Below are 19,109 nucleotides of genomic sequence, written 5' to 3'. Positions count from 1 at the left end.
AAAAAAATATGAATCATTTATAGCCATACAAATCCAGAGAATATTTAGTTCAATAAAAAATTATTATTGCAATAAAATTTGTTAAGACTTAATTTAAATAACAAATTTTCAATAGTTAAAATTAGGTACAGATTAATAAAAAATATATAAATACAAAATATGATAGATATTTTTTAATTGATTTTGGATGAATTTTATGAGAATCGAAAGAGTCTAAAAAATTATAAATAAATGAGAATTAATTGTACTGTATTCTATTAATTATATTCTATTAAAATCTAAATAGAACGTAAAAATATTTACATATCAAAATATATAAATACAATATAGTATAAAAATTATACAAATATAAATATTCACAAAATCATTTCATAAAATTCAAAAAATATTCATGAAAATTATTTCAAAATATATTTTAAAATTTTACAATAGTATACAAATCCATATTCACAAAGTATAAAATTTAAAATCAAAAAATCCTATAATTTTTCTCTATTTAATAAATTATTTGAAAATATTACTCACGAAATTTCAAAAATATGCAAAATATACAAATTCTGCAAACATTAACAAAAAACAATATATATAAAGTACCACGATCTCTTTAACATAAAATTAATCATTTATACATTTTTATTTTTCCTTATCAGTGGGCAGACAAATTATCTGGAAATGCCACTATCACTATGCCTTGAAATGACGTAATTCATAAGCATCCATACACAGAAGCAGACCGGATGTAGGGCGCATAGTTCCGCAAGAACGGAGTTAGCATTCACGTAATCCATGGATCCTGTTTGCGAGGTTTTATCGAAGGGCTGCGAGAACTCGATAGGACATTAGGATATTGCGAACGAACGAGCCACACACCGTTATTCAACGGCAAATCGAACACCGGCCGTTCCATCTATGCGACCTTCCTCATACCGTTCGTTCCAATAATTCATCTTGGTAGCATGTAATAGCTGTATGTTGCGGAGATACCGAGAGCAAACCGACCAACTCTGTCTTCAATAGAACTACCATGCTCGATGTTTCTTGGATACAGATGCTCAACCAGTATAATAATTTGTGAGTGCGAGTATCTCAAAGTTGCGTGGAATTCATTTATTTCGTTCTTTGTTGGATATCGAGAACTTTGCTCGAAATATCGCGTGAGAGTTGGTGATTTAGGATTGATAAAGAACGTTTGGTCGTTGTAAATAGAATGCTATTGATCCTTTAATTTAGCTTTTGGAGAGGGATTTTTATTTATTTTTTTCGATTAATATTTTTTTTTTATTGTGTGTGAATAGATATTATTAAGTGTTTTTTATTAACTCAGAATTGGAAAGGAACGTTGATTGTTATTAATAAAAAAAAAAAGGGGATTTTATTGATCTTTTTTTATTTAGAAAAATATTTTTATTTTTTGTAATGTTGTTTTATTAATTGTAGTGGATTTTTATTAAAAGAGTTTTTTTCGATAATTTTAGGATTGCAAAAGAACATTAGTTAACTTTTTATTTTAAAAAAGAATTACTGATCGTTCTTTTCTTTTTCTTCGAAAAGATAACTTTATTTTTGCGTGTTAATAAGGTAAATAGTGAAAACGTTTAAATTGTATAAAATTTAATATTTCTTTGATAATTTTCCTAATTTCATGAATATAAATTATTTTGATATATATTGAATAAACATTAATCACACAAAGTGTTAATATATTTGTAATATCTTTTAGAAAGTTAAGATTGAAACAAAATATAATTAATAAAATTATTGTTTGAAGTTTATTCATTAAGTTTATAATATTATAAATTATATTGTAAATATAATATAATAACTTAATAAGTAATATTATTTAATCCAATATATATAAGCAATTATTATAATGTTTTAATTTAATACAAAGTTTAATAAAAAGTAATAATTATATCGGTAATTTTCTAATAATAAAATCATAATCTTAAAATTTAAATCAACAGCAAAAATATATCAAATACTATTTATAATTTAAAAATCTATAAATGGAAAAATGAAAAATTTCAAATTCAATTTTAAATAGAAGAATATTTATATACTCGAATATTAACCGAATAATATTGATTAAACGTGAAACAAAATAAAAAAGAATCGACAGATATTAAATGATGTTAATAGAATGTTAAAAATTTCTTTTCCGTAAAGAAAAGAAAATGAGAGACCGTGTTTCATCCCTCTGAAATTGTCACTTCTTTATTTTAAAGGTTAGGGCGAGCTTTCACGATAAAAGCTCGATAGCAAGGCGGATATTTGTCGGTCGATAAGATAGGTCGTTTTAATGGTTACCAGGAAACTTTTTCACAGATGCTGAGTGCTCGATAAACAGACGGTCTTTATTTTGGCTGATTTAGTGGCGGCTATGAATTTATGCTATTTCCTTATGAGAATACTTCTTCACTTTGTGGTTTGTGCGAATAAATTTAAAAAATACGGAATAGCACGAAACGAAACTTTTCAATGCTCCATTTTTCAAGTTTCTTTAGCCTCTTGCTAAAGAGGCATTCTTCATTGTTATTCTTTCCTTGATAGACATATAATGTGATAAGATAATCGAGAAATCAAAGTATCGATTTTTCTGTTAACAGAGAAGTTTCATCATTGAATGAACCATATATTTGTAAAATATATTATATTTATGATTCATTCGTAAATTAATATTTGTAAATTATAATTAACGATGATATTGTCATTATTGACGTTTATTATTAAGAAAGAAAATATAATTTACACTAAAAGTTTTAACAAATAAAAAAAATGATCGTATAATTTTGATCGTATTCAAAACATTTAAAAAACATTTAAAGCTTAATCACTTTGACTAATGTATTTCCTATATAGTAATTCCAGTTTAATCGATTAATTAAAACAGAGAAAAGATTTTAACGGCAATCGAGCAATTTGTAGTAAATTAGTTCGTAACATATAATACAATAAGTATTGTTTTCGTAACACGAGCCCAATTCCCATTGTTTACATTTTCTAAAGGAATTTAATTGACTGTTCCAATGAAAATTACTGTCCTTTTTTTTTTTTCTTTAAAATCATTTCAATAAAATGGTTTATCGCTAATAAATCTCTATGTGATGAATGTAAACAATTTTTATATATAATTATATTGGACGAATAATAATGTGAACGTGAACGATAAATTCCCTTAATAAGTATATTTGAAAGTTGAAGGCGTGAAACTTTACGTCGCTGGTACACGGTGGCCGAAATAGATTTAATTAAATTTTAACGAAATTTATGTAACTCTCAGAATAATCGAGGAAGATGTTCACTTTGTAATTATATACACATTAATTATTTTCGTGGATTGAAATATTGATCGATCAAATTACGGAGTAATTTAAATATATACAGAGTGTTAATAAAAATATAAGGAGTTTAAAGAATTGAATCATTGGATCAAAAATTTTTTAAAACATTTAATCAATTTTCAAATTCAATTTTTTAAAAATGACATTCTACATTTTTTTTAGCATATACTTACACACAATTATTTATTCAATAATTCATTTATATAGAACCGAAAATCAGCTAAATTTTCAAACTCAATTTCTTCAAAAATGAACTTACTTTTGCACTTTTTTTTTGTACTTCTATATCATTGCTTACATCATCACTTAATAGATTGTGATGTATTTGTAAGTAAAAAAAAAACACTTATCATTATTAAATACTATAAATATTTTCATGTCCTTCACTTCTAAATCTTACTTTGTATGCTTCACATATACATGCATACATTGACAACTAAACGTACGCTCCTTTTTTTCAATTTTGAGATTCGAGACGAGAAGGGAGATATCGGACGTGAATTGATTTCGTCTCGATTTTCGTCTAGTCTTTCGCGAGAAGAGTGCTTTCTTCGCACGTATGCACGTTTCATCAATGTTATATAAGTATGAGAATGCTCGAAGCTCGAGAATGGATTTGATGCACGCGGCAAAGTGGTATCACTGGCCTCCTTTTTCGTGAAATCGATACACCACTGTATCGGCTGCACGCGTGTATTTTACACAGGTGTCTGTATAGGAAGAGGGGAGGAGGGGTGGTCTGTGTGTACTACATCCGGGGAAGATGGAGGGATGCTTTACCTTTTCAACGAAGGCGTGCCATTTCGCTTTTCCCTTCTATCGTTTCTCTTCCAAACTCTGGCTTCCTCTCCTCGCTTCGTGTCTCGACACCGTTACTTTACAACCTTTTTCCTTCGGAAAAATCGTTCGAATATATCGTTGTTCGAAACTTCTAACGATCCGAAACTACCTTCTTACGAGTATCACGCCTCTTGAATAATATATTTTCATCCCCTTTCATCCCCGCGAAGTGAAAAGGAGAAACCAGCTTTGAACGATTACAATGATCAATTTGTAGTTGAATGAATCTTGAAAATGATTGGACAAAAATTGGTCAAAAGTGACATAATTTTCTTTATTGTGGTATTTGTTCGAGTAAATATAATCGAAATAGAAAGTTAATGAATTATTTTAAAGTAATAATGTAACTTGATAACTGTAACTCGAATTTCCGATATCTTCGTGACGATTTAATGGCGTGAGAATGGTTTATATTACCCACGATGGATAATATTAAAGATAAGAATATTAATGACAAATATTTATTTCTCTCATAATTCATGATTTATTTTAATTTAAATTTCTTTATGTTATATCATATATCACGTTAAACGAATATATACGTATACAGTTCCTTCATTACATATTATTGAAATTTCTTTGAAATTCTTATCTTTATCCGTTTCAAGAAATTTGTCTCAGAGGTATTCTACAATAATTCTAATCTAATTCTTAAAATTATTTTTATTCTTCTTCCATTGCTAAGACCGTAAAAAATTAACTCTCATCATCTCTCGTAACAAATAATCATTTCGACAATTAATTTCTGACGAGCAGAATCCCGCGATCCCTTTCTTATCCTCGACTAATCCCCGACAAAAACACAGGAAAAGCCCCCTCTAACAATTAGAAATTGCGAATGAGCGAATACCTCGCAATGGCTCCGTATAATCCGAATAAAAGCTACGGGAAAAGGTAAGGTGATGAATTATTGCCATCCGTGGAAGGTTTGAAACGTACTCCTCTCTGAGCATCCTTCCAACTAGATGCCATCGTGCATCTATCTATTCGTTCCGACAAACTTCTGTTTCGACCGATTCGAAATCTCGTATCCGATTTGAAATCAAACTTTTTAATGGAAAAGACGGTTACGACGGTTATTTTTCGAAAAATGACATCCACGGAGTTTTCCACCCCACTTTACCTTTCCCCTTCGAGGTGGACGAGGGACGGGAGGAGGGGGGAGAGGTGAGGTGATTTACATCGTGGAAGGTGTCACGGGAAAACCAGGAATATTACCGGTTTCTGCAGGATGGTGGTCATGAATTATCCTGAGCTGCGTGAAATATCTCCAGACAGGTCTCCAGGACGTTGGTTGTAAGACCTTAATGCCATTAGGAATTTCGCCGCCCGTACACACAGTCAGTTGAATTAAGCCAAAGAAATATTTTCGTCATCCGGGATATGTAACTGAAATGTCGTGTTAAGTTTCGTACTACGTGCCACGTTTATATATATATATATATATTCAATGCAATCGTGTTGTTAAATTGTGCGGGGATTCGCGATTTTTGCGAGGGAGGGATTAAGTGTTTTAGGGCGTCTGTAAGGATTAATGGAAATTTGGTGGAGGGAGAGAGGTTGGGAAGTTTCGTTCTTCTTGTTCGAATTTAGATTGTTCGAATTTAGATGGATGCGATTTGTCCAAATGATTAATTATTATTTTTTTAATATAGAGAGAGATTTGATAGAGATCTTTTTTAGATATTTAAATATTCGAAGATTTATATAATTATTTCCATTAAAAAATTTGATGTAAATATAGAATAAAATAATCGTTTGGATTTTCTATCTATTTAAGGGTCGATGGAATATAGACAATATAAGTAGCAAGTGATATTTTTATTAAGAAATCGTGAGATTTCTTTTAATTTTTATAAATATTTATGAGTCTAAGAATATTATTAAAATTTTATTAACATTCTGCATTATAATTCTGTGACTATACAGAATAAAAAAAAATGATTTCAATAAATATGATTCAATTTAATAAAGCTTATTAGAATAATAAAAAATTAATATCATTTCACTCGAACAATCGTTTCAAAAAACATTTTATTGTAAATTAGTTCTTCTGTAATTAAATTAAATTAAAAATAAAAAAAATAAAAATATATATATATACCAGTATATATTATTAATAATTTATTTGGGACATCCTCTATTTTATTACTTTCTTGATGGTCAATGAAAAAATTTAATACGCAATGATAATATAATTTCTGAAAAATTTCATTTCTTCCATTACTTTTATATCTTGCACTCTCGTGGGATTTGCCACGAAGAAACCTGTTCCTTATTCTTTCTTCGTGGCTCACCCTACAACTTTCCAAAGTGTCGCATACTCATAAGAGTATGTGCTCTTTGTAAAATATTAATCAGTGAAATGGTTATTGTTCCGTTTTCAATTTCCTTTCATTTAGTCGTTGTTGATTTTATGCGCTGCGCACTCGTTGTACTTTTTTCGTTATATCAATTTATTTAATAATACAGGTATTGAACGGTAAATATAAGGTATATTTGGCTAACCTCTTTCCCACATAATTAATCTGACGAAGCATTATTTTCACAATCCGACAAAATTTGGATACGTATCGATGAAACTAGGTCATTAATATAAAAATTCTTATCGAAATATTAATATTATATACATAATATACATTATTATGAAACTATTCGAATTATAAATAAAACTTTTAACAGTAAAAATATACACGTTAAATTTACATTTGCACATTGTATAAAAATTGTAAATCTTAATAAGTGAAATAATCTTTAATGTAAAGTTTCAATGTTTTTTTTGTACAGTGTTTTTGATTGTACGAGATAGAGCAAAATTTTAAACATACAAAATGAGATTCAGATTTTGTAACATGAAAAATAAAATATATTGCCAATTATATGTAGATAATCTCTAAAATATAAAGGAATATCGAAAGAGAATTTCACTCCCTCAAAGGATTTTCTGTCAAAAAAAAAAAAAAAAAAGTTATTCCATTATACTCTATATACACACGAATTTTCACCAGAATTTTCGGTTTAAATAAATCTCTCTGTAAGATAGCATTTGAATATTTTCGTGAGCTATTGCATAAATAGGATATTTATGCAAATTCATATTTTTATGAACGTAAACGCGAAAGTAGAGTGTTTTACATTTAACATTTTACGTTTTTAAACCTCCTAAACAGAATTTTTCTCGTTTATGAGAAAAAGTTTTAAATTTCATTTTGAACATAGAAATTATAATTATTATAAATGAATGAACGAATATCGTATGGATATGACAAAAAACTAATAAAAATAATAAAATGTTAAAATAAAATAAAAAAAAAGATTGAAAATATAAACGTATGAATATTTCGAAGTTGTAACTTATCAAAATTATAAAATTAATATCATTATATAATTCTTCCTATTTCTTAATTACATTTCAATTTCTCTAATGTACACATAACCTAAATATATTTATTCTTTTAATAATCATTATTATTTCATTTAAAAACCAATAAAAACTACTTAATAAAAACTATAAAAATATTCCGCGATATTGTTCCGTATTTAATAATCGTGACGATCGCACGAAATAATTTAATAATTCCTGGAAATGAAATTTCGTAGCGAGGTCGGTATTGTTTTGCGTTCTCCTCGAAAATTCGCGGAACTTTCACGAGTTTTTAAGAGGAAAACATATTCGTATATACGTCCGTGCTTTCCCTCGAAAATTCAATCGGCCGATATTGAAATATCCAACGAAATTTGATTGAATCACTGCTGTAACTCCGTTCATGCAGATTCGTTGATTAAACCGAGGTAGTCGAAGCTCGCATTCGCGTCGATATCGACTGTATGGATATTGAGTAGTAACTTTCCACGTACTGGAGAAGAACGATTAGTAAAGGCAAATTGCATATTAATGGCAATATTCAATGAGACTTATAGCAATCTATATTTGGCTATTGGCAAAACACGCTGTTTTCCTATTGATATTTTTGATAGGTAATTTTTATGATAATGGAAAAAAAAAAAACGCCTGAATATAGATTTATGTAGCCATTTAAATAGCAATTTTTATTTTATCTTTTATGGATTCTTTTTATAGTTTTTTTTTTTTTTTTAATTAATATTTTGAGAATCATATGGGAATAGAGAAAAAGAAAATTGCTTAATATATCCTTGTTTGATAGAATTTTTGGATAGATTAGGATGAACATATTTGACAGAAGTAGGATACAGATGATAAAATGATTATGTCTTTGTTAAATGAATTCTTTAGAATTCTTTAAATAAATTAGAATCTTGAAATATATTTGAAAAGAAACTTTAGGGAAAAGAAAATTTAGGGAATTAAGATGGCCATTATATATTTATTTCAGATTCATTAGATTCTTTGATAGATTAAATTTTTGTCATCAGGATTATGATATGTCTGTCATAAAAATAAGAAAATATCTCTATTTTTTAGACTTTTTACATAGATCAAGGTTAAGTTCATATAAGATGCAAATATTTTTATATTTGACTGAGAAATCAATGATTTGAAGTTGGATTTTATTAATTTTTGATTGAAATAAGATACAAAACTGGTCATATTTATTTGTTAGAATTATTTTTATATGAATTATGGTTGATAAATATCCAGATCAATTCTCTATCTATTCCATCTTTAATTAGATAATTCAGAAATAAGAAAATAAAAATTATTAATTTTTTATATGACAAATTTCTTGAATGCTCAAATGGATTAGGATTGTTTTCATGATCCTATAAGACATACACAGAAAATATCTTTAATTTCAAGGGATCAACAATTTCTAGGTATAATATCTAACAAATTCTCTCCTTATTCAACTTCTAAGTTATTAATTTAATTAAATAACATATAATATAACTTCCCAATACACCATCTCGAATAACAACTAATAAAACACTTAAATAACCAATTAGCCAAAGTTCTACCACCGTTCCTCTCTGAAAAGATCAATAGCACTACGGTGCACGCACACGTTTATCCAAGATTACGCTCTGTTTGCAAACTGCGCACCCTCGAAAATGTGTAAACGTCAGGACGATGCGATGAATGTATCCGAGCCCCTCGCTTTATTTTTCCTCGCGGCTGTGCCGGGCAATTCGGGTGTAAGTGGTGGCGCCAAACCCTCGTTCAAGTTTAAACGACTTTCGAACCTCTTCCAACCTCTTCCACCCATCAGCCGACGCGACTGTCCCCCTTTGTAACAACTCAGTTTGCAAAGTCGAGATGCTGGCCGATAAAAGTTACGTCGTTTAGCGAGCATCACGTTCTTAACCGAAGCGACTCGTCGATTCCTCGTTGTCGTATTGGGCGAGGAGAAATTGAGATAAATAGGATTCTTCCTTTTCTCCCTTCCTTCCTTCCTTTCTTTCTTTCGTTTTTTCACACCTCGAAACGAGATAAATTTTTATATCCCGCCCTCTGTTCCTTCCTTCTGCACCTTTCTCAAAGAGGGTGAAAGGTAATGGGAAGTTATGTCGGGACGTCGATCGATCGAGGCTGCCACACCGTTAGCAGTTAAGTTTTCAGATAGAGGTGAACGGTCTCGACGATCATTGCCCATTCAGATACGCCCTCGGCGTTTTCTTGAAATGTTGCCTTGGCGACAAGGGCTTAACTTGGGCCTCGCAATAGAAAATGTTTAGTTAATTTAACTTTCGGTTGATATTATCGGATAGTAAATGGGATATAAACAGATTGGGGATAGATTTAGATTGGGTTATTCGATGGGAGGCGGTTTAAATTAATATAATAATCGAAGCTTGCGTAACAAGGGTATTGAAAGATTTTGAAAAATCTGATTTTTTGAATTTGCGTACATGTAATGGATTATAGCAGAGAGAATTATTTTCTTCGAGGAAATAAATCTCTTTGAGAGTGAGAAATTAAATTTTTTTTCATGTTTTGCATTTCAATTTCAACTGGAAATATTTTTTATAATAAGTAGAAATGTTCAAAGTTGGATATTTTACAGTTTAAAATAATGAAACTTTAAGGATTAATTTCAATTTAAAATGATATTCCATTAATAAATAATTGCTTCATATATAATTTCGTATATGTTATAGTTTTCTATATAAAATAAAATTATGACTGTCGACGAATTTTTTATATGAAGTTATTATTTGTATTTTATATAATTTGTACCACGAAGATTATTAATGAACTATTATTTATGAATGTTTACACATTTAAAAATCTATAGAAAGGTGAAAAATATTCATAATACATATTGATATGATATTCGAAGGATAAGTCAAGTCTCTATTTGAATTTCATTTTTTTCAATTATCAATATCACGTTATATCATTTTATAATTAATTATCTTAAAATAATAATTACCAATTTTTTTACCAAATCATTAGAAAATTTTATTTGTCAACTAAATGAAAATTATGTAATTACAATATTTAATATCTCAAAGATTCTCGATTAAAAACAATTTATCTTCGGATATTTAAATCCTCTTTCGAGGACAAGTGTCGGCACGAGGTCTTTAAAATTATTGATTTTCGATCCGCGGACCAACGGGTTAAAACGAGGTTAATTTTTTTTTTTTTTTTTTTGCCGCGAAATAGAGGCAAAGCTTAGAGATAAAATTGAGCATGTGTGCCGAGCGTTTAATAGGTCGATGAGAAATTTCCTTGAAATTTCTAATTAAATTTAAATTAAATTTTAAATCGTTCGAAAAAAGTAATCGAACATTGAAAAAGAGATATTATTTCGAGACATTTAGAGAATTACCATCATCCCCATGTAATGATACAGTTATTAATTTTTTCCTCGTTGGATACACGCTTTTACGAGGAAAGAATCGTGTGTGTTCCACGATTACATAGTGGAAACTAATAAAGAAACGTTGATATCGCGTGATACATGGAACATGCGAGGCCCGGTTTTTTTGCGTGAATTTATGTTAATCCCGATCCCCGATGGTGAGCCACGATTTTACCGAAATATTAATCTATCCGTGTATCAACCCCTTTGTAAAATGTTAAGCTTTAAGGGTTAGGGTGTACGGTTAAACAACATGGCTGCTCGGCTAATGAAATTGCTTGTACCTGTGATAAAATCGATTAAACATTCAGCTTCTTCTTGGGGGCCGGGTTTATATTGCGTTAGGTGTAAAGAAGGGTGTACACATTAGCATTTTAGCTACATCGAAAGGTATACGAGTGGTGTATACTCTTCGTGCAAACTGACTTTGATCCATAATAGCGTTAGAGCGTAATAATATTATTATTTTAATAATAAGGATTCGTGTTACATCGTATTGAAGTAGAAATATTTTTCGAATATATTCCATGGCGTATTCAAATAATTATAGAATAATTATTCTTAAACCTGAACAATTTTGAACAATTATACATCACAACAGATTATTTAATTATTTAAATTTGAGTCGAAAAATTATTTCAAATAGTATTATTTCTTAAACGAGTCATAAATTAAATGGACCCTTAAATTCGAAATAAAAATTATTTCCAATTCACAAATTCGCATTCTTCGATTGGATCGATGAGGAAAATTATTATTTTTCACGTTATGGATTCAAATGAAGTTCGAAGACTAAAATGAATTAAAGAAATTAAGGGTATTTGAAATTCCGGGGGCGTGTTTCAAGATTCCGTTTCAACACACGCTTTCAAGCGTCACGATTCCCGGAACAAAACAAATCTTCCTCTCGAAACTGGTGTTGCTTTCACACAGGCTGCTGGTAATTACGTCCCCGCACCTGACAGTTATTACAGCCCTGTACCGATGTTTCGCATGGTAGAACCACGTGGAATCCGTGGATATTAACGAGAAGGACATTAACGGGATGATGAAATGGTGCACAAAGGAAGGGTTAATAATTGTTATTATGTGACGAGTTTCCTTGCCCGTGTGTATATACGTGCCGAAGATGAATGGAATAATGAAGGTGTTGTGAAAAGAGAAACGTTCAAGCTTGTGATGCATTTAATTTATTTGCCGTCTCTATTATTCAACTGTCTGGCTATGATTAAATTTCTTTATTATATGCCGAGAGAATAGAAGATTCGTCGTGTTTGATCGAAACAATCGATGTCCTCATCGCTCGATATTCGAGGGTCTCTTTTTAGGGAGAATAGCTTCGATTTATTTTTTTTAAAATTCTAAAATGAATTATTGAAATGTTTCAAAATATTGTTTTATGTACGATTTTGATTATTATTTGAAAAGCATGAAATTTAACGAGGATGTTAAATGTGCAAGATTCGAGATATTTTTAATTTTTTCGTGAACGATTCGTGATTAGATTATTTAGAACGCTGTATTATCTATGATCGTTTAATTCGAAGATGATTTGTAATGATTGAATTTAAAAGTCGATAGATTGGAAAATTTTTAATAGATTTAACTTTAATATTGAGATGAAATTTTGATCAATAATAAGATAATATTTGTTATCCTTATATATTAAACACAATAAGAGAATTTTATTTTTTATCGTTTCAATGAAATCATAAGAAAAAGAGAATATTTTTATTTTATTTTTAAATATTTAAAAGATTAAGAAAAATTGCAATCCAAATAATCTAATTTTCCAATTGTTTTAATTTTAATTAATCTCGACAGAATCTCAATATTTTAAAAATTCAAGAATTTAAGATTTTTTAATTAAATTCAAAATGAAAAAAAAGATAAAGAAATCTCATTATCATTAAATAAATTATACTCGATAGATTAATAAACATTTTTTTTCAATTGTTCAATCGAGATTCTGTACTTATATAATTATAGTCCTTTTATTTCTGACAAGAAACGAAACACTGTATAAGGAAATATTGTAAGCGATTGAAAAATTGATTCCAAATTTTCGTAAAAGCTTGTAACGTATTCGCGGGAAACATCGTTTCCATCTCTCAGATTTCTCTCCCCAAGAAAAATTCGTCTTATTCGAAAAGAAATCCATCCGCTTTCACGTTTCTCACGTGTTCCTTCCTCTAATGCTTTCAGAATTCTTGGCATGCGTAGGCCGAAGGAGGAGGAAGGGGGTGAATTGAACAGGACCGAGGAGCATGGTGTAGTGCTCGTTTTGGGGGTTGCTGGCAGATCAAAGGACGCGAAAGAGGGTCTGGCCGCTCTCGAGCGATTCGAGGGCCGGTGAGCATCGCGACGGGGCGAGCAACCCCGTTGCCTCCGCCAACGTCTAACAACCCTCCCGTCTGTCACTGTCGACGAACAACAGAACAGGTAGGGATGCAGTTTCGTTCAAAAGAATTTCCTTTCGTGTATTAGCTTGTAAGGACAAACGGTGGATCTGGGCGATGAACTTTTAACTTCGGTTCAATTTCGTCTTCCCTTTCGTGCTCTTTATTTTGTTTGTTTTGAAATGAAACACGACAGAAGAAATTGAATAAAATAATGTTACGACTTGGAATATATGTTTCTCGATGATATGATAATGCTTTAGATGAGAATCGAGTGATATTCAAATATAATAATTTGATAATTTTAAAAATTTTTAGAGATCAACTTTGCTTTTTTTTTTTTGAATGAGTTTGTGTAATTTTTAATGCATTCATCGATGCAGCACGTTGTTCTCTTTGGAAGAGTATTAACCTATTTTCAAGGAAAAAGTTTTGGGAGATGCTTCGACTTGGATAATTTTTTTGAAAAAATTTATATTGTTCTATATTGATATGATATGATACGTTGAAAATTATTCGAAAGAAATAAAATTGATTTTTATATGATTTATAATATTTGCAAAGAAAATTATTAATATGAAATTATGCATTTTTTATTTCATTTTATGGAATTAACATGGAAGATCAGTTTTTAACGATATTAGAGAATTCTATATCGTATCTTTAAAATTTTCTCTGTTTATTATTGTATATTATTATGAATAAATTGTTTATAAATAAATTCTTATGGAAATATGATTTTATCAAAAAGGTAATAATAAAAGTTTTTTATGATTAAATTATTTTATTCATTCTAGAATTAAAAGTAAATTATATTTTTTAAATAATGATTTTAATATAATTACCAAAATTTATCTTTGTCTTTATTGTTTTTATAATATTTGAAATATATATTATGAATTACTTAAAATTATGAATTACTAAGTCTCACTACTATAAAATAATTAAGATCACTCATAATTTCCAATTATAGAATAAGATATAATGATTTATGCAGATTATTAAAAAAAAAAAATAATAATAATAATTATATTCTAAAATATGTATTTATAGTATTTAAATTTAACGATTTATAGAGCAATGATTATTTTAATTTATAGATCACCTTTGAAAATTATTTTTAATGATTTTTACCATTTATTTCAATATAATTTCATTACTATACTTTATATAAGAGGATCAAAACGACTTTCTTACTTAATTCAAAATTTCCATTCTTCTTCTATTACAATAAAATTATTAGTTAGATTTTCAAATTTTTCTTATTTTGAAAAAAAAATCGTAACTCAAAAGATGATTAAGAAATATCTCATTCTTAATAATACTATATTTATGAACAAGAATATACATGTATATACGTGATTTGTTATTCAAAACTGCTAAGGCATTCAATTCTCATTATTTTACTTACATTTTTTTTTCATTCTCACAATTGTGAGAAAATTAAACATTTATTTGGAAATTGAAAAATTCAAAAGATCAAGGCGTCATTAGCAGCGTTAGGCCCTCAAGTACGGGCATCGTGGCTTGTAAAGTGAATTTCGTGGTTTAGCATGTCGACCTGACATACCGCCATGGAACGTTTGGCGACATGGCGACCACAATTGCGGCTGTGTCGTTCTAACACCTTCGGTAAAAGCCACATTATCTATGCTGTAATAAGGATTCTAATGTCACGGGTGAGAAATATCTGTAATTGACGTAAATCAAAGGATGAAACATGACAAAAGGAACGAGATGGTAAAATCGTGAATAGGAATAATATTATAAAAATGAAAAAAAATAAATAAATAAATAAATGAAAATTCAAAGAAAATATGTTTCTGCTCCTTTGCATCTTTTGCATGAGATATGGTTATGATGAATGGAAAAGAATTTTTTTTCAAAGATTATTTACAAACGTTAATTTATAATAATGGAAAATATATTTTTCTTCAAGAGTTTTTGAGAAATATTGATACGTATATTTCTGAGATTTATTTAATTCAAATACGTTTCTAATATACAAAAGATGCAAAGATAAAGTAGCTTAATATATTGTAAATTAATTTTCTCAGAAATTTCAAAATATTTTCCAATATTATATATCTTATTTAATATATCTTTTATTTTTATTTAATTCAAGTATTCAAATTTTAAAGAATGTAAAGATAAAATGATATATTTTTCTCATCTAAATTTTTATTCATCCCAAACTCGAATTTAAAGAATGCAAAAATATTTTCTAATTATCTTAAATAGATATAAATCAAAGTTATTTTTTGTTCGATTTTAATAAAATTCATTTCATATTATTAAATAACAATTTAATTATTTTTAGTAAAGCATATATTTAAGCATATACCTTTTAAAATATTATTACCTATAAATGGTAATAGAAAAAGATTTCTGGACTCGTTTTGAACACGTTCTACAAAAACAAAAGATGTGGAAACCGCGATCGAAGTGGAGCTGGCTATACAAGGGTAATCGCGGTTCAAGGCTAATCCAAAGTTCATTCGTTCCCCGGTGCGCGTTTCGCGTAGTTGATTTCTCGTTAAATCGCGATTGTGAAATACTTTGGAGAAGTTTTGTATTTAAAGAATGCTAAATTATTACCAAGCACGCGATTGTATCCCAGTGGTGAATGCCAATCGATACCGCAATGCTACGACGGTGTTCCATTTATATATAACTCGCGAGAGAAAAGGATAGATATAAATTAATATGCATTTGATTGAAATTTGTTTCTTGCTAATTATTTAATATAATTAGTGTATTTCCTTCTCGAATTTTTATTTCATAATAATAAATGTATTAATTGAAGAATGACATTGTATACAATAATACGTATCGAAAATTACGATTCAGAGAGGAGGTCGATACTTCGTGCAAAAATAAATCGAAAATGTAGAAATGAGAATTTTTGATACGAGGTCTCGTTTTTCAGAAAATTCACTTTCTGAAATTCTATGCGAGAGCACTTGAGAAGTTTTGGCAGAACGTATCTCTTTGTATTTGTGCCAATAACTCGAAAGATAATTAGACGTAATTATAGGAACGATAAGAGATTGTACATTGTAATATATGAGTGATGGCATTGTTTAAAATTATGAATACAACGCGAAGAAACATCTCCAATCGTTTCTCTCTCAAGTGCACGCTCATGGAACTTCAATAATTAATTTACTCGAAAAGGAAGCTTTATATCGAAAATTGTCATTCTACATTTTCGACTTATTTTTGAACAAAGAATCATCTTCTTTCAGTTTATATTGCTTATTATGCACATTCTGACGCAGATTATCGGCAAGTTATTAAAATATTCGCGAACAAATCTAAAAAGAAAAAATTATCGATGATCATAATAAAATTCGATTTTATTGTAATTGTAATGTATACGAATATTATATGCATGTTTGGGGAACAATGGGGCAATTCATTTGCATTTATAATGTTCACGGTACGGATTGTGCTCTGGAGAGCGATAAACATTATATAATAAATCGAGGAACGTAATGGGCAGTCGTAATTGGCCGTTACATATGAGTAATTTGTTTTATAGATATATAAGACCGACCGTTTTTTTTTTATTACACTCTATGATGAATTATAAATCAGATTTTTCAATTCTTTTCTTGCCAAGTCTGAGAAAATAACGACGTGACGATTGTTAGAATTCGTTCATCAAATTTTTTTTTTTCTTATTTTCAAAGTCTCACTTAAAGAATATAATATTATGAACGCTTATGATTATCTTCTTTTTTGTAATTTACGAAATAAAATAAATAACAACGAGGAAAGAAATCTTTTATTTATTAATTATATATTAATTATATATTAATTATATATTAATTATATTATATATAATTATATTATTATATATTATATTATATATAATTATATATTAATTATATTATATATAATTATATATTAATTATATTAATAATCAAATAAAGCGATATATATAATTATTTAACTTTTTACAAAGAAAATGTTGAACTCGATAATCTTTTATAATTAAAAAAAATACCCTGCTATATTATATATTATTAAAATTGCAGGTTTCGTTTAATTAATTAACTAATTTCTATTCCTTTAAAAAAATTAATTAATTTATTTATTAATGAAATAATGCAATAAAAATAAAAATAAACGAAAATATTTCTTTGATCTTAATAAAATTCCCACGATAATTTAAATTTCAATAATAATGTTTATTAAACTTTTTTGAATCGAATTAAAAGATCGGATCGAAAAGAAGTATTTAAATTCGCCCATTTCTCTTTCAATCTCCTTTCGTCAAGACTACAATAGGACCCAGAGGTTTTATTTACGATTTTATTAGAAACCTACCCCGTTCCTTTGTCATGCGATAACGAATAGGGGAATGGAAAAATAAATCATTTTTGATTGCACGACCGTCGCGTTAAAATCCATCGATTTTATTCAACCAACTCGAAGAATGGAAAAAAAAAAAAAAAAGAAAAAGAAGAAAAAAATGTTAGGAATAAATGAACAATAAGTACATCTGTCGAAATTGGAATATAAAATTATTTACAAAAGATATTTACACGCTAATGTATGCTTAACATTAACGATCTGTATTTCTGTTAATTGTAAAAGAAACGAGCTTGAGTTTGTTTCTCTCAACAGAGTGTTTATTTTATATTATTTATTGTGTTATTTACAAATATGAGCAACTTATTTAATTAACTTGATGTGTTGAATGGATATCCTTATGCAAACAATTGAACCAACGAATAACAACAAACTTTTGATTCATCAAAATTATTTTTATTCCAAAAAACATTATTTTTTAATTTTCTTCAAGTTTAATATTATTTATCGCAAGCAATTATCTTTGTAATCTTTACAAAAATACTTTTTATTTCGAAATATGTTTCTAAATGATAACATTAAGATTTCTATCAATGAATCAAACTAAAAGAATTAAAAGATTAAAGGATTTGCGAGAAATTTAATTTATACGCATCGAAAGAATCGCGAAATTTAGATTAACGAAAGGAAAAAAAAAGTAATCGAGGGACGTTTGTCTTATTTCCGCTTCGAGTAACAACGAAAATGAAAGTGCTTCCGGTTTAGTCGATCAATGGATTGAAAAGGGAGAAAACTTGCTGGGGTTCGCAAATTGCAAATCTTTCTATATTAATCAATATAGAAAATGAACCGCGAGTCAGAGTGAGTCAGAATGATCCGAATTCAAAGTCGGAGACAATTTATCGTTCCATTCTATTCTATTAGAATATCTAAAACTATTTTATTTATTATCATTCGAACATGGAAACGATTCATTCTTATTGTATATCTAAAGATTATTTTAATGTTTTTATAGATTAATTAAAAAAATGACTAAAGACAATATTATCATTTATATATTTTGAATAAAACTATTTTAACAAATAAACAAATAAAATGAAATTAATTTAAAATTATTATTATAAAAATATTGATTTAAAATTAACGTATTCCAAAATCCAAGAATAATGTTAAATTTGAATTTTGTAATATCTCGTGAAATTATTGTTGAAATTCGCGAAAGATTCGATATAACTAATTGAAAAAAAGTAATTCCAAATTTTAAAATGTTACTTTTCCCTTTTAAAAACTAATCCCTCGATCTCAATTATTCTTTAAACTTTTTATATATTTTTTTATATTTCGTTATTCGAATTATTCCAATTCGTTATAAAAAAAAGTTTTAACATTAACACAATTATTCTCGCGAAACCGCCTATCAC

The 19,109-nt window shown here is 28.3% G+C and overlaps 1 protein-coding gene across 1 annotated transcript in view; it reads left to right on the top strand.

Moving 5' to 3' along the window:
- LOC411617 (inactive rhomboid protein 1) overlaps positions 1 to 19,109 on the top strand; it is a 377,697-nt gene that overhangs the window by 18,927 nt on the left and 339,661 nt on the right. Inside the window, exon 2 of the mRNA XM_016916296.2 lies at positions 13,175 to 13,411. The gene's annotated coding sequence lies outside the window, so the exon portion shown is untranslated. The remainder of the gene's footprint in view (positions 1 to 13,174; positions 13,412 to 19,109) is intronic.

Source organism: Apis mellifera, linkage group LG14 (assembly GCF_003254395.2).
Source record: "Apis mellifera strain DH4 linkage group LG14, Amel_HAv3.1, whole genome shotgun sequence".
Lineage (NCBI taxonomy): Eukaryota > Metazoa > Arthropoda > Insecta > Hymenoptera > Apidae > Apis > Apis mellifera.
The sequence above is the reverse complement of the archived record's forward strand: the minus strand, read 5'-3'. Positions and strand labels throughout refer to the sequence as shown.